Raw genomic sequence first — 17,306 nt, forward strand, 5'->3', positions numbered from 1 at the left:
TTTCTCTTCTAGCAGGTTCAGAGTAGCTGGATTTATGTTGAGGTCCTTGATCCACTTGGACTTAAGTTTTGTGCACGGTGATAGATATGGATCTATTTGCAGCCTTCTACATGTTGATATCCAGTTTTGCCAGCACCATTTGCTGAAGATGCTTTCTTTTTTCCATTGTGCACTTTTGGCTTCTTTGTCAAAAATTATATGTTCATAGGTGTGCGGATTAATGTCAGGGTCTTCAATTCGATTCCATTGGTCCACATGTCGGTTTCTATGCCAGTACCAAGCTGTTTTTATTACTGTAGCTCTATAGTAGAGCTTGAAGTCAGGGATCATGATGCCTCCAGAAGTTGTGTTATTGTACAGGATTCCTTTGGCTATCCTGGGTTTTTTGTTTTTCCATATGAATTTGAGTATTATTCTTTCCAGGTCTGTGAAGAATTGTGTTGGTATTTTGATGGGGATTGCATTGAATCTGTAGATTGCTTTTGGTAAGATTGCCATTTTTACTATGTTAGTCCTGCCTATCCATGAGCATGGGAGATCTTTCCATTTTCTGACATCTTCTTCAATTTCTTTTTTCAGGGACTTAAAGTTCTTGTCATATAGGTCCTTCACTTGCTTGGTTAGTGTTACCCCAAGGTATTTTATGTCATTTGTGGCTATAGTAAAGGGTGATGTATCTCTGATTTCCTTCTCCACTTCTTTGTCCATTGTATATAGGAGGGCTACTGATTTTTTTGAGTTGATCTTGTATCCTGCTATGTTGCTGAAGGTGTTTATAAGCTGTATCAGTTCCTTGGTGGAATCTTTGGGGTCGCTCAAGTATGCTATCATGTCATCTGCAAATAGGGAAAGCTTGACTTCTTCCTTTCCAATTTGTATCCCCTTAATCTCCTTATGTTGTCTTATTGCTCTGGCTAGAACTTCAAGTACTATATTGAATAAGTATGGAGAGAGTGGACAGCCTTGCCTCGTTCCTGATTTTAGTGGAATCGCTTTGAGTTTCTCTCCATTTAATTTGATGTTGGCTGTTGGCTTGCTGTAAATTGCCTTTATTATGTTTAGGTATGTTCCCTGTATTCCTGATCGCTCTAATACCTTTATCATGAAGGGGTGTTGGATTTTGTCAAATGCCTTTTCTGCATCCAGTGAGATGATCATATGGTTTTTTTCTTTGAGTTTGTTTATATGGTGTATTATATTGACGGACTTTCGTATGTTGAACCACCCTTGCATCCCTGGAATGAATCCTACTTGATCATGGTGGATAATTGTTTTGATGTGTTCTTGGAGTCTGTTTGCCAGTATTTTATTGAGTATTTTTGCATCAATGTTCATGAGGGAGATCGGTCTGTAGTTCTCTTTCTTTGTTGTATCCTTGTTTGGTTTAGGAATTAGGGTAATTGTAGCCTCGTAGAAGGAGTTTGGTAATGTTCCTTCTGTTTCTATTGTGTGGAACAATTTAGAGAGTATTGGTATTAACTCTTCTTTGAAGATCTGGTAGAATTCTGCGCTGAAACCATCTGGTCCTGGGCTTTTTTTGGTTGGGAGACTTTTAATGACTGTTTCTATTTCGTTAGGGGTTATTGGACTATTTAAATAGTTTATCTGGTCTTGATTTAACTTAGGTATGTGGTACCTATCCAGAAAGTTATCCATTTCTTTTAGGTTTTCCAGTTTTGTCGAATAGAGGTTTTTGAAGTATGACCTGATGATTCTCTGGATTTCCTCAATGTCTGTTGTTATGTCCCCCTTTTCATTTCTGATTTTGTTGATTTGGATGCTCTCTCTCTGTCTTTTGGTTAGTTTGGATAAGGGCTTGTCTATCTTGTTGATTTTCTCAAAGAACCAACTCTTTGTTTCATTAATTTTTTGTATTGTTCTCTTTGTTTCTATTTTATTGATTTCAGCTCTCACTTTGATAATTTCCTGGCGTCTATTTTTCCTGGGAGACTGTGCTTCTTCTTGTTCTAGAGCTTTCAGGTATGCTGTTAAGTCTCTAGTGTGAGATTTCTCCAACTTATTTATGTGGGCATTTAGTGCTATGAATTTCCCTCTTAGTACTGCTTTCATAGTGTCCCATAAATTTGGATATGTGGTGTCTTCATTTTCATTGATCTCTAGGAAGTCTTTAATTTCTTTCTTTATTTCTTCCTTAACCCATTGGTGATTCAGTTGGGTATTATTCAGTTTCCATGAGATTGCAGGTTTTCTGTAGTTTTTGTTGTTGTTGAAATCCAACTTTAGACCATGGTGGTCTGATAGAACACAGGAGGTTATTCCAATTCTTTTGTATCTGTTTAGATTTGTTTTGTGGCCAAGTATGTGGTCAATTTTAGAGAAGGTTCCATGGGGTGCTGAGAAGAAGGTATATTCTTTTTTGTTAGGATGGAATGTTCTGTAGATATCGATTAAGTCCATTTGAGTCATGACATCAGTTAAGTCCTTTATTTCTCTGTTAAGTTTCAATTTGGGAGATCTGTCCAGTGGTGAAAGTGGGGTGTTGAGGTCTCCCACTATTAATGTGTGGGGTTTTATATGTGATTTAAGCTTTAGTAATATTTCTTTTACATATGTGGGTGCCCTTGTGTTTGGGGCATAAATATTCAGAATTGAGACTTCATCTTGGTGGATCTTTCCTGTGATGAGTATGTAATGCCCTTCTTGATCTCTTTTGATTGATTTTAGTTTGAAGTCTATTTTGCTGGATATCAGGATGGCTACACCCGCTTGTTTCTTAAGACCGTTTGATTGGAAAGTCTTTTCCCAGCCTTTTATTTTTAGGTAGTGTCTATCTTCGAATTTGAGATGTGTTTCTTGTATGCAGCAGAAAGATGGGTCCTGCTTTCGTATCCATTCTGTAAGCCTATGTCTTTTTATAGGTGAATTAAGTCCATTGATATTGAGGGAAATTAATGACCAGTGATTGTTCATTCCTGTTATTTTTTGGTGGTGATGTGTGGGTACTTCTATACGTTGGGGTTTACTGCTGTGGCTTTATCTGTTGCCTGTGTTTTCGAGGGTGTATCTGACTTCCTTAGGTTGGAATTTTCCTTCTAGTGCTTTCTGTAGGGCTGGGTTTGTGGATAAGTATTGTTTAAATCTGGCTTTGTCATGGAATGTCTTGTTCACTCCATCTATGGTGATTGAAAGTTTTGCTGGGTATATTAGTCTAGGCTGACATCCATGGTCTCTTAGTGTCTGCATTACATCTGTCCAGGTTCTTCTGGCTTTCAAAGTCTCCATTGAGAAATCGGGTGTTATTCTGATGGGTTTGCCTTTATATGTCACTTGGCCTTTTTCCTTTGCTGCTCTTAATATTCTTTCTTTATTCTGTACGTTTAGTTGTTTAACTATTATGTGGCGAGGGGACTTTTTTTGGGGGTCTAGTCTGTTTGGTGTTCTATAAGCTTCTTGTATCTTCATAGGCATTTCCTTCTTTAAGTTGGGAAAGTTTTCTTCTATGATCTTGTTGAATATATTTTCTGTGCCCTTGAGTTGGTATTCTTCTCCTTCTTCGACCCCTATTATTCTTAGGTTTGGTCTTTTCATGGTGTCCCAAATTTCTTGGACATTTTGGTTCATGACTTTGTTGGCTTTAGTGTTTTCTTTGACTGATGAATGTATTTCTTCTACTGTATCTTCAACGCTAGAGATCCTCTCTTCCATCTCTTGCATTCTGTTGATTATACTTGCATCTGAAGTTCCCAATCGTTTTCTCAGATTTTCTATTTCCAGCATTCCCTCTGTTTGTGTCTTCTTCATTTTTTCTATTTCCCTTTTCAGGTCTTGGACTGTTTCCTTCATTTGTTTCATTGATTTTTCTTGATTTTCTCTCAGTATTTTATTGTTTTCTTCCAGGACTTTATTGATTTCTTCTAATTTGTTTGCCCTTTCCTCTAGTTGTTTACAGCGTTCTTCACATTTTTTTGTCTTTTCCTCTACACAAGCCTCTAGCTTCTTCATGATGTCATTCATAAGGCTGTTTTCTTCTGCTTCTTCCAATTTCTGATGTTCAGGTCTAGGTGTTGGAGGAGGGCTAGGGCCTGGTGATGCTGTATTGCTATTCATTTTGTTGTATATGTTTCTGCCTTGACGTCTGCCCATCTCCTTGTGCTTCGTTACTGGCCTTATCCGCACACTTGGTTCAGCCAGACCAGTATTCCAAAAGGGAAGTCCGGAGCAAGATGGGAGCTGGCGGCCGGCCTCTAAGTCTCAGGAAGAGGCTTGGGGCTCAGGCGGATGGGAGTGGGGGCAGGGCGTGGAGACTGCAGGGCCTGCCAGGGGTCTTGGAGAAGGGGATCCTTCCCAGTGGGGCTAGCAGGGAACTTGCCGGGTGGCTAGAACCTGGGGCCAAGTTGGGCAGGTCTTCCCTGGAGTGGCTGGTGCCCAGGGATGGGGTCCGGGGCAAGGAAGGGCACTCACCAGTTTTCCAAAAGGGAAGTCCGGAGCAAGATGGGAGCTGGGGGCCGGCCTCTCAGCTTACTCATCTTTAATCTACCCATAAACCACCATATTATGTTGCTGGTGATGAAATCTCATTAGGGAATGAGATTTATGTGATGAAACCAAGCTACTTGTCAAACTACCAAAGGAACAAGCACAGAGAGGGGATAGAATGGGACTTGTCTAAGATCTGGGATGCAGAGCATACGGAGACAGCTCACGGTAACACCAACTATAGGGAAGTAAGTTGGGTGCATGTGGATACCAGCTACGCCTTCATAAAGAGCAGGATAAAAAAGGCCTATGTTTGGAAAATTAGAAAAATGAGCTCACAGAAAAGAATGTGTTAAAACACATGTGTGAGCTTTTTGTTTTTTTAGAAATGAAGGAGTGTTAATGGTGCATTCCATCAGTAGTGATTTGACAGCTTTGATGGTAACTGCTGTGTTTACTCTAGGAAACACACTAAACCTTAACAAGGACTAATCTGCAATGTTTTGACAAACCGCAATGTGTCTCAATGCTATTTCATTGGAAAATCATTTGTCAGCCCCACGTGGATGCTTCGGCATCCCTTGACAGTTACGATACTCTTCATTTATTACATAGCTCAAGGATAAAATCTGTTCACCTGTTCCGTGGGCATTCACTTATCCTTTGAACAAATTGAAGTAAGACAAACCACTTTTTGAAAAAATATATTTTAGCATATAATATTGTCATGAGTACAATGTTATTCAAATAGTAACACTATTAATTTTATTTTACCAACACAAATTAAGACGTAATTGTACTAAATGTTAAAAGTTGGAAGTGACTACATTTTATATTATGAAGTTATAGGCTATGCCAGTGCTTGGCACAGTTTTAGTGAAATGCTTAACCATGGTCTTGGTTAGTTTTCTGATCACTCTAACCTGAAAAGGTCTTAGAAAAGAATATGTTCTGGAATGTGAAAAATTCTCCATCTGTGCTAGCTGGGGTTTTGCTAGCTTGACACAAGCTAGCACCATTTGCAAAGAGGAACCGCGGGGAGCAAAGGCTTCTACCTCATTGGCCTGTAGTCAAGTCTGTAAGGTATTTCCTTGATTAATGAATGATTTGGGAAAACTCAGGCAGCTGTGGGCATTGATACCCCTATGAGGGTAGTCCTGAGTTGAATAAGAAATAAAGCTGAGCCAGGTGGTGGTGGCGCACGCCTTTAATACCAGCACTCGGGAGGCAGAGCCAGGCGGATCTCTATGAGTTCGAGGCCAGCCTGGGCTACCAAGTGAGTTCCAGGAAAGGCGCAAAGCTACACAGAGAAACCCTGTCTTGAAAAACCAAAAAAGAAAAAAGAAAGAAAGAAAGCTGAGCAAGACATGGAAAGACATGGAATACAGGCCAGAAAGAAGCATTCCTCCACACTCTTGGCCAGTTGCTGCCTCCATGTCCCTGCTGTGTCTCCCTCAATGATGTACTGTGATCAAGATGTATAAGCAAAATAAACCCCTTTCCTCCCCAAGTTGCTTTTGGCCAGTTATTTATCACAGCAATAGAATAGAAAGCAAACTAGACCACCCCCTCCAGGAGGATAGTCTTAACTTTATTGAGGTTCTTTTTTAATTAAAATGTATTGCAGTAAACAGAGAAGCCTGTAGGGGAAGCAGCTGCCCAAATGTTGCCTGCCCCATGATGTACAGACTGAAGGAGAACTTCTTCATGTACTGATTTATTCCAGATCTCTTTTAGTATTGGTGGTGAAGAGGTGATGAATGAAGAAAGTAGGGAATATGACCCAAAGAAGGCAAGGATAAGGCTCAGTCTGGAAAAAACCAAACCCTGGAGGCCTCAACTTCACCCAGCTGAAGCATTCCACAGCTACTGGTCACCAGTTGCAGTTGGTCAAGAATAAACTAAATACTACAGCTCTGTCATCTCAGCGGATGGTAACAGAGAACTCTAAGCCAGAATGTACCTAGTGTGCACTAGGTACCACCATCACAGATGCCGCAGTCTATGGAGATTCTGAACAGCTCCCTTCAGCTGCTCAATGGACCCAGGTTTCACCCCTCAGAAGTCCGTCAGGCAGGCTTCATTTCCGTTTCTTCTCCTGTGTGCTGGTGAACCAAGAGTCTAAGAGTTTCTTGCTGTAGTACAGTTGCCAGGCATGAACTTGGACTGCCAGGACCAGCACCAGATACATGACGGAGACAGCAGAAAAACCAAACAGGAAGCGGTAGGCCTTGCCATGGCGGTTGAGTTGCTGTGCCTCAGGGAACATCTCCATGCTGCCATAAACGAGGGGAGCGATGGAGAAGAGCCCCATGCTGACCATGGAGAGCACCAGGTAGCTAATGTTGTTTCCAGGGAAGGAGAGAAGGCCCAAGAGAGACGGCACAATGCTCAACAAATATGGATATTCCCAAAGATAGGGCATGGCCACCTGATCATGTGACAAGAGCTTCAGGTGTCCCACACTCATCTTGTCAACCAACAGCAGCCATATGACCAGATGGATGTAGATCAGCTTCTTGATTTCATACTTGAGCATCACACTCATACCTCATCTGGTAGTGCATGGCAACATGCTCCCGGTGCTCAAAGACACTGCCATCAGTGCCGACCACTCACGGGCCTGCCTGAGATGCCATCATGCAGAACCGAACTCCAGGCTGCTCATGCCAACCCTCTGGCTCACCGACCCAGCCAATTCCCCCAAACTAGAAAATCTTATGTGGAAGTTGAGACTTGAGGATCTGGTGAATTGTGGCTATTAAACTGGACACATTATTTTTTATGTTAGTACAGCATTATCATATCACAAAGTAACTGAGGTGATGCTGAGCAATGGAAAGTTGATTTTGATCACATGTTCGGAAGTTTAAGTTGATGTCCTCTTGAAGGCATTACTGATGAACCTCCAGTAAGACAGTGCAGCATTGAGAAAACCTGAAAGAAGAGGCTTCTCTGCTCGTGATAACCAGGAAGCAGAGCCAGGAAAGGTCAGAGTCCCAAGAGCCTCTTCAATGACAGCCACACAGTGACTGGACATTCATATTAAACTTTACCACTTCAAGCATTCTCCCTCATCTCAGTGGATGCTTTAGATTATCTAGGAAGTGGTCCTTTTTCACATGGATATTCCAGGAGCTTTTAAGAACCACATTACAATGCAGAGAGACAAATTGTGGGATGTTTATTCTACACACACACACACACACACACACACACACACACACACACACACACATTATATCAATTCTGTTCCTTTAGAGAACCCTGAATAATACCCTAGAGTAGCTTCTGTGTTATCTTATAGAGAACATTATTAAATATACCAGTGATATCAACATTTCTCTAACCTTCCTATTTAAGATCCAGGTGAAAGAATAGCAAAATTATTTTGCCCATCATTATCCTGATCATTCTTCAAACCTAGAGCCCCTCAATTTTATCATGAGATAATAATTGCACAAAAATTAATAATGACATGTCAAAAAAATAACAATGATCATAATTTGCTACAAAATATAGTTATAATAACCCCTTTATATAGTCTTAATTTGTCTCAACTGAATAATTTTCCTCATTCACTAAATAAGAACCTTGAAGTTGGTGGAAGGTGAGTTACTTGGGTTTGTTTGGAAGACAATTGGCAGCAAAGCAACATCATAAGAAAACAAGGCTTTCTTCTGCTGAACACTTTTTTTTTTCAAAACCAGTATTGTAGGTGGAGTTTTCTTTTCCCAACCATCTGCTCCTATATAATGACACAGAGGCTTAATTTTAATTATAAATACTCAGCCAAAAGCTCAGGCTTGTTACTAGCTGACTCTTACACTTAAATTAACTCTTATTTCTTACTTACCTTCTGCCACATGACTCATAGCTTGTTACCTCATTTTCTACATGCCCTGCTTCCTTGGCAGCTGGCTGGTGTCTCCCTGACTCTGCTCTTCTTCATCCCAGCATCATCAGTTTGATTGTCCTGCCTAACTTTATCCTGCCTTGCTATAGGCCAATCAGCTTCTTCATTATCCAGTGAGAGTAATACATATCCACAGTGTACTGAAAGATTATTCCACAGCACAAGATGAAGCATTTATCTAATTATTCTTTATCAATAAAAATTTGGGAGTCAGATACCTGGGTAAGGTCTGGAATGATCAGAGAGTTGGCAGAGAAGTGACTAGTGACCTCCTCTCTTCTTCCTGGATCCAAAAGTGTCAAGAATCTTTCTAAGACTTACCCTACTACTTCCTGAGTCTCCCTATGTGTTCTTAGTCTTCCAAAACCTCTACAGATGATTTTGGTCAGCTGGTAGCTAACTCAGCCTTCTGATTAAAAGTAAACTTTATTTTCAGTCTCAGAAGTGTCAGAGTACAGGCAAAATATCCCACAACACTAAGATTTCTGTAACACATCACTGTTCAGACTTTTCCAGTCCAAACTACCACCAAAATTTACTAAGAATATTTATAAACTACTTTTAGCAAAATACGTCCCTGCCTGTCCCCTCAGCATGTATCAGTTCATAACTTCCAATAACCTCATAACCCTCAGGGTGTCCTCTCTACTATGCTCAACTCCATGTGTGTCCTCATCCCATGCACTCTACCAGCCAGGTAAAATGTGATCCTGCTTGTCTCTGTGCATGCCATTGTGTCTGCAACAAACTCTTTTCTTCATCTGCAAAATTACATCTCCAATCTCATTATGAGCCAAAATAGGATTCCGCATACTCTGAGTTGACCTTCTTGTGATATCTGTCTTGCTTGTGAATACCCAGCCTTCTTAACTCAAAGGAGAGCTGTGATTTTAGGTAAAAGGCCTAACGGCATAACCTAAAGAAGTGTCCAAAATTTAGAAAGTAGTTGTTTGCTCTATGATTCTTCAGTCTAGATCACCCATGCATGTAGGCACAAGTATTGGAGAGCAAGGCTGCAGCAGCCTGCAATGGGGACATAGGAGAGAAGCCACAGAAATCCCACAGTCCTTTACTACCACTGCATAAACTAAGAGACTGTAATTGATGAGTTCCCTTTTTCTCCACTGATTGCTGGCTTTGCTGTTGTCTGTGACTCTACCTCTAGAGCCTCTGAAGTTGAAGAAAAAAAAAGAAACTATAATTTTCATCTCTTTTCCTCTGGCAAATAGTACAATGAATTATGTATAAAAGGGAGAAATAAACGTTGACAGAAGCAATGGCAATCAAGATTTAGAGTAAAAAGTATCTTACAGCCTGCATTAGCTGTAGGATGTAGATAAAGCATAAACAATTACTCAATTTAGCAATAAATCAGTATTTGAGTTCTTTGCAACTACTTTGTTTGGATTTCATGGCAACTAGGTGGACACAGACACATTTATTTTTATTGCTTCAAAAATGACTGTGCTTGTGTTGTTGCTGAGCATATGGTTAACATTTTAATGCAGAGGAAGGGACGGCTGGTAAATATTGTAGTGTGTGACCAAAGGAGTGAAGACAGGGTATGAACGTTATGATGTGATATGACGACTGCAATGACAGAGAATCACAAAAAGCACATAAAACGGTTATTCAGGTTTAATCTGGTACAAACAGAAGGTCAAGCAAGTTAGAGGAAGCAGCATGAAGATTCATAAATGCCCAAATCAAGGAAGATCACAGTGAGTCAATTAGAATAGTTTAAGTTATAGCAAGTAAGGTAGTGGGATTAAAGACAGCACTGGAGAAACGGTGGGTCTAGATTACAAGGTACTAAGGGTCTACACAAAGCTGTCATGTTACTACAAACGTGTAAGTAAAGCATTGAAAAATCGTTAGCGAAGCAAAAGGACCAAATCTTTGATGTAGAAATTGTAGTATTTGGGTTTGTGGCAAACAGATGGAATGGTGAAGGTGATGAATCTAAAGACATGTGTAGAGATTTGACAATGGTAGACTCATAGAAAATGGAGTCTGGGCAAAAATATGTTTTCCTTATGATTTTAGGAATTTATTTAAACAAATCTAATGACAGTTCACACAGTGGTGACTGTCACTGAACTTACAGGAATATGACTCCACAAGGATGCTACACAAAAGAGCATCAGCCAAAAGGAAGATGAATTGGGCATAACCCAATGAAAATGAAGGGTTCATGTCGACTGGGGAGCATTAGAGGGAAATGTATACCCTTGTGACATGCTGCCTAGTCTTTCGATAAGCAGTAGCTTTAGCTTTGACTCTCACAAACTCCATCTCCGTGGATTTTCTCCTTGACTGCAAAGCAATATGCTCATCTCTGTTGTTACCTCCAGGTGCCTTTAAAACACGTCTGTCTACACTTGAGAATAGTACTGTTCTGTACACACAAAGGATTTTCAAGAAAGCAGTGCAGTTATACACATTTTATCAATAATGCTCATGAACTTCGTGAAGGCATTAACACAGAGAAAAGCAAAGGTTCAGTAGGAAGTATGGACTGTGGGAAACAAAACTTGGGATGAGTGATAGCAATGAACTCAAGAGAGGTTTGGTATTTTTTTTTTCCTTCAGTTGGAAATTCTAAAACACATATATGTTTCAGCTTTTTGGGCATTACTATTTCTCTGTACCTCAGTAGAAGGAAGTAATTCAAATTTTCCACCTTGGAAAGGTATCCTGGAACTTGGGATGTTTCCAGATGCAAGATGCCATCTTTTGCTTTAAAGAGTGTTTTCCCCCATTTTTTGTTAGATATTTCTCTTTTTATATGTTGACCTGACTCAGAGCAATAACATTTTGTTATAAGTAGGCAAATATTTTGCTTTATCTCAGAATTCCTGTTGATATGATTTCTGGTTAAAGATCCCATCACCCACAAATACTTTTGCTCTGTAGGAAAACAACGGCAACATTTTAGAGTGATGGTTGAAGACGGGAGTAGAAAGTTGTCATTGGTGGAGGTTGAGAGAGGGGATTTTAGGAAGGGGAAGAGTAGGACACAGGTACTAGGAAGAGTGAAAATGGGAAAATAAAAGAAGTCTTTTTTTTAATTTAAGAAATTTTTTTTTATTCATTTTGCATACCAACCACAGATCCCACTCCCATCCCTCCTCCCGCTTCCTCTCAGCCTCCTCCCCCACCAACCCACCTCCCATCCCCTCCTCCAAAAGGGTAAGTTATCCCATGAGGAGTCAGTAAAGCCTAATACATTCAGTTGAAGGAGGACCAAGCGCCTCCCCCCTGCATCAAGGTCGAGCTTAGCGTCCCACCATAGGGAATGGGCTCCAGAAAGCCAGCTTATGCACCCGGGATAGATCCTGATCCCACTGCCAGGGGCCCCTCAAACAGACCAAGCTATACAACTGTCTCCCGTGTGCAGAGAGCCTCGTCTGGTCCCATGCATGCTCCACAGCTGTCGGTCTAAAGTTCCTGAGTTCCTAGGAGCTTGGTTCATCTGTCTCTGTAGATTTGCCCATCATGATCTTGACTCCCCCAGCTTTGCTCATAAAATCCCCCTTCCCTTTCTTCAACTGAACTCTCGGAGCTCCGCCTGATACTTGGCTATGGATCTCTGCATCTGCTCCATCAGTTACTGGATGAAGGCTCTATGATGACAGTTAGAGTATTCACCAATCTGATTACTGGGGTAGGCCAGTTCAAGCACCTTCTGCTATTTCTAGTAGTCTAGATTGAGGTCATTGTTATAGATTCCTGGGAATTTCTCTAGCACCAGGTTTCTCCCTAACATCATAATGACTCCATCTATTAAGATATATGTGTGTGTGTGTGTGTGTGTGTATGTATGTATGTATATATGCGTATATATATGTGTGTATATATGTGTGTATGTGTGTGTGTGTGTGTGTACATGTATGCCTGTGTATTTTCTTGTTTGTCTCTCATGTAGAAAAATGCTCCCCTAGAAGTCATAGGCTATCAAACAGAAACCCTAGTGCCAGACAGGGACACCTCTATTTGTGTTTTTGATCACAGGTATATAAGGGATCCCTAACAAAATAAAAGCTATGACCATTTATCTTGGTTGCCTGCCAGATCATGAAGGTAAGACCCAGTAACTGAAGATACCATTCATTTGGGTCACAAGTCTTGGAGAAATGTAGCTGGTATTGACCTGGGAGCCTCCGATCTGAGGGTTAAGTCTCAAGACAAAAGTGTTAGGCAAGTTGCTAAGGGAGAATGGTTATCAACAGTGCTACCCAGGTGTGCAAATCGGTGTACTACAACAATGATCACACTAGTAACGTATCCCCAATGATGTAATATAACATTTATTTATGGAGACTAACCAACAACTGTCTATTCGGACCTACTACCTGCACAACAGCAGGTAAGTTATGATTGGTACTATAATTCTAGCCAATTTGACTGGAGTGGTCAGAGAACACAGAAAACCTACTACTACCACCATTTTGATAATTATTGTACTTTCCAACTATCTTCTAAAGTACCTGTCCTTATAGCCATAGGTAAGTGCAACTCTTACTCATCATCAAAGAACATTAAGTTTTCAGCAGACAAAGGCTATTATAGAGATGTAAAACTGATTAAAACGCCCACGGGTGCCCAGTTCCAAATGAAGCATGTATAGCACAATTCCTACCTTTAAGTCTCAGTGAACATTACAAATAAGATGCTGGAAATGTTCCATGACTCCCAGAATCAGGACATTTTCTGTGAGATTATGTGTTCTAGACATGACAAAGATTTTGGACTTGTGAAATCCCAAAAATAAGCTTGCAATCCAAGACCTGCAAAGACTACACTAGTAAACATACAGACACGGATAGAGGAAAAGTTCACACGTGCCATCCCTACTTGAAGACTACAATAAATCAGTCAATGCTTAATGAGGAACAGAGAACCAGTTTTCTTAACAATGATGCCCGAAGACTAAGTGGTTAACTATGACCACATGTACCTACCATACTGGAAACATACAATAAGAGATATCTGTATCTATAGTTTTATATACAAATATGTATTTTTAACAGCAATTAAAAGAAGAGATCAGGAATTTAAGAGGGGGCATAAGAGGAGTTAGCAGCAGAAGGATAGGTAGAAATGATGCATCTAGAGCATGCTCAGGTATGAAATTCTCAAAATTCTTTTATCAAATTCTATATCTATTGTAAAATGCATAATTTCTATTATAGAAATATCTTTATTGTTTATACTTTAAAATGTGATCCACTGCATATGTAACTATATGCTGTAAGATAAAATAAATTAGAGCATATAAAATATTTCTTTCCCTGGGAAAAATTATTGGGTATTAGAATGACAAATTGAAATATATTGACAATCTTCTGGCAGTTTTTGGTCAATTGGGATCATATATGAGTAAAACTGTGATGATAAAATTTATGAGAAAAAAATTTCTCTGTATCTGGAAAGCACCCTTGAGCCACTTAAAAAACATCATCACATATGAGTGTTGTTTTAGAAATGTTTTGTTATTGCTGTTTACTGTAGTGACATAGACTAAAAGGCTTGATAAAGCTATGAAGGAACAAGTCTTCTCTGTGAAGCCTGAGGATTTGGATCAGGCTATGAGCAGCCACAGTCATTATTCCTCCCAAAGGACAACGTGGTCGAGAGGCTAAGCATTTACATGAATTAGGAGCATCTGTTCACATGCTTGGATTCACCATTGATCCTTAGTTAATGCTTTAAATAAGCCATGGCCCTTTTCCCATTTCAAAAGGTGTTTTGACTATGAGTAAAGTCTGTTTGCATAGTGCTTAGAAGTATTATGTGGATGATTACTATAATATCTTTAGTTCTCTGAATAAAAAATCAGCTGTCTTCCAGGCACATCTGTCAGGATATGTCAGATCTGGATTTTGAAATGATAATTTTTTAGTAATTGATTGTTACCACAAGTGATTACATGTTATTGTCAATATGGTTCTGAACATAAGTAAAAGTGTAGTAATGGATAGTCATTCACATACTTTAAAGAGAAATATATGTATATACTTAATTATCATAGAGATTATTAAAAAAAATTCCATCTGTGGTGGTATTGTGTTCCCCAAAATATTGTGCACCCGAATAAACTTATCTAGGGTCAGAGAACAGAACAGCCACTAGATATAGAGGTCAGAAAATGGTGGCACACATGCCTTTAATCCTATCACTTGGGAAGCAGAGATCCATCTGGATTTCTGTGAGTTCAAGGCCACACAGGAAACAGCCAGGCATGGTAACAAGAGCCTTTAATCCTAGGAAATAATGACAGAAAGCAGAAAGGTATATAAGGCATGAAAACCAGGAAGTAGGCCTGGTTAAGCTTTTAGTCTTTTGAACAACAGTTCAGCTGAGATTCATTCTGGATGAGGACTCAGAAGTTTCCAGTCTGAGGAAACAGGATCAGCTGAGGAATTGGCAAGGTGAAGTAGCTGTGGTTTGTTCTGCTTCTCTGATCTTCCAGCATTCACCCCAATAACTGGCCTCAGGTTTGATTTTATTAATAAGACCTGTTAAGAATCGTGCTACATCCATCAGCATTGCAATAAAGTTTAATCAATCATTTTATTATAGCTTGATTCTGAGAGGAAGAAAATTCTATAGTTACTTCTGGATACAAAAATATTCACAGACATTGATAAGAACTTTCATAGAGAAAATTTGAGAGGATCCCTGATGACACACTTGTCACCTGCCTGGTAAACTTTTATGAGTTGTAATTCCTGTTATGCATGTGGAAAATTATTTGTGAAATTCTTTTCACATCCATGGCAGTGGTTCAGTATTTCTTATCCTGAACACAGACAGAGCAAGTTCTGTTCACCTTGCCTCAGGTGACTCAGCATTCTAACAACATGAGAAGTAGAACGTTGATTTCAAACTTTAAAAAATTGCTTTCATAATAGAATATTAAATTCATTCTTTTTTAATTATGGAATCTCTTGTTGTACACAGCATATCATCCTAAGTTCTGTGCTATGAAGTGTACTGCTAGAGAAGTACAGAGCAAAAGGATGTGTTGTGGACCTGAGGAAAATTTCATCTATTTTTGATTAAATTATTACACAGAAGTAACTAAAACTACTAGGCATACCATTTTTGTTATAGACCATTTTTCACTGTAAACCTAGCAGCACACAATATGTCATTCATTCCACTGTGTTTCTAAGACACGTCCAGTCTAGTGCTATAAGCATATGTGCATTTTGACCCAATGATCACACACCAGGATCTATTTAGATTTGAACAGAAGAATGATCCTGGTAACAATATCAAATACTAATGTGATTAGTAAGAAAAGAAGAGCAAAAAGAAAGAGAAATGTACTTTGTGCATTTCATGATAATCTGATGTTTCACAACAAAATAGAAAAGTGATGCATTGTGTAAAAAGATTTTATAATTGATGAAAGGCAAACAATAGAATTTTCAATAGAAATATATTAATTTATCACTTATTGCTCAAACGAATCTCTAAAAATTGCTTTCTAAAATCAGAATTACAGAGGAGTGCCTTTAATCTTAGCTCTCAGAAAGCTAAGTAGTGATATAGATACATATATATTTGGGTATCCTTGTTTTGGGTGACTAGATGTTAAGAATTGCAATGTCCTTTTGATGAATTTTCCCTTTGATGATTATGTAGTGTGCATTCTTAACTCTTTGGATAAGTTTTGGTTTGAGCCAGGTGATGGTGGTGCACGCTTTTATCCCAGCACTCGTTAGGCAGAGGTAGGCAGATTTTTGTGAGTTCGAGGCCAGCCTGGTCTACAGAGCAAGATCCAGGAAAGGCGCAAAACTACACAGAGAAACCCTGTCTCAAAAAAAAAGTTTTGGTTTGAAGTCTATTTTGTCAGATATTAGAATTACCACACCAGCTTGCTTCTTAGGTTCATTTGGTTGGAAGATATTTTTCCATCCTTTTACCCTGTGAGAATGTGTATCCCAGATGTTAAGGTGTTTCTTGGATGCGGCCGAAAACAGGTCTTTTTTCACATCTGTTCAGTTAGTCTGTGTCTTTTTATTTGTAAATTGAGATCACTGGTATTGAGAGGTATCAGTGAGTAACTTTTATTGAGTACTATTTTTTGTTCTCTCTCTCTCTCTCTCTCTCTCTCTCTCTCTCTCTCTCTCTCTCTCTCTCTCTCTCTCTCTCTCTCTCCCCCTCGGTTAGCTTAAGCTTGCCTTTTAGGTTCCTGTTAAAGTTCCTAACATTTTCATTTCCAGATCTCCCTCAGTCCGAGTTTAGTTATTGATTCTATTTCCAGGTTCAGGTCTTGAATTGTTTTTCCCGTTCCCTTTCACTGTTTGTGTTTTCATCGGCTTTCTTTTAGGATTTATTCATTTCTTATTAAGTACCTCTATAATATCTGCAAAGGCTATTTTACCATCTTTTGCTTGTGCTTCAGCTATGTTTCAGCATGCTGAGTCTGCTGTGGTAGGGATGCTGGGCTCTAGCAGAGACACGTTTTCCTGGCTGTTACTGTGTTTTTATGTTGGTATCTAGGTGTCTGGGTTTGGAAATATTGTAATTCTAGGTGCTGATATCTGGTCCTATCTTTGTTGGGTAGGTGCTCTGTTCCTTAGTTTTTGTAACCCTCTTTTTTTATTTTATTTATTTATTTATGTGGTGTCTGTGTGTTGCCTGGTAGGAAAATCTGTGGTCCTGATAGGTATGAGTACTGCAGCTTCCAGTTAATATGTGTTTCTGGGTATAAGAAGCTGACACTTGGGAATAGGGTTGGCTAGGAGGCAAGGTATGAGGTCATTCGGGGCTCTACAGGAAGGAGGAAAGCAGGATGTACCACTAGGATCTGCTTCGTCTTCTGCATTCAGTGGTGACAGAGAGTAAGGAGAGGCTGGACCAAGTGATCTGCTACAGAGCTGGGGATGAGACTGGTAGACTGGACTTGGCAGAAGGGAGAGAGAGGCGAAGATGAGCA

At 39.6% G+C, this 17,306-nt stretch overlaps 1 pseudogene; it reads right to left on the reverse strand.

The window, feature by feature from the left end:
* Positions 1-6,149: 6,149 nt before the first annotated feature.
* LOC128118844 (protein jagunal homolog 1-like) lies at positions 6,150-7,076 on the reverse strand (annotated as a pseudogene).
* Between the last annotated feature and the right edge of the window lie 10,230 nt (positions 7,077-17,306).

Source organism: Peromyscus californicus, unplaced genomic scaffold (assembly GCF_007827085.1).
Source record: "Peromyscus californicus insignis strain IS unplaced genomic scaffold, ASM782708v3 Scaffold_23__1_contigs__length_62951481, whole genome shotgun sequence".
NCBI classification, from domain to species: Eukaryota; Metazoa; Chordata; class Mammalia; order Rodentia; family Cricetidae; genus Peromyscus; species Peromyscus californicus.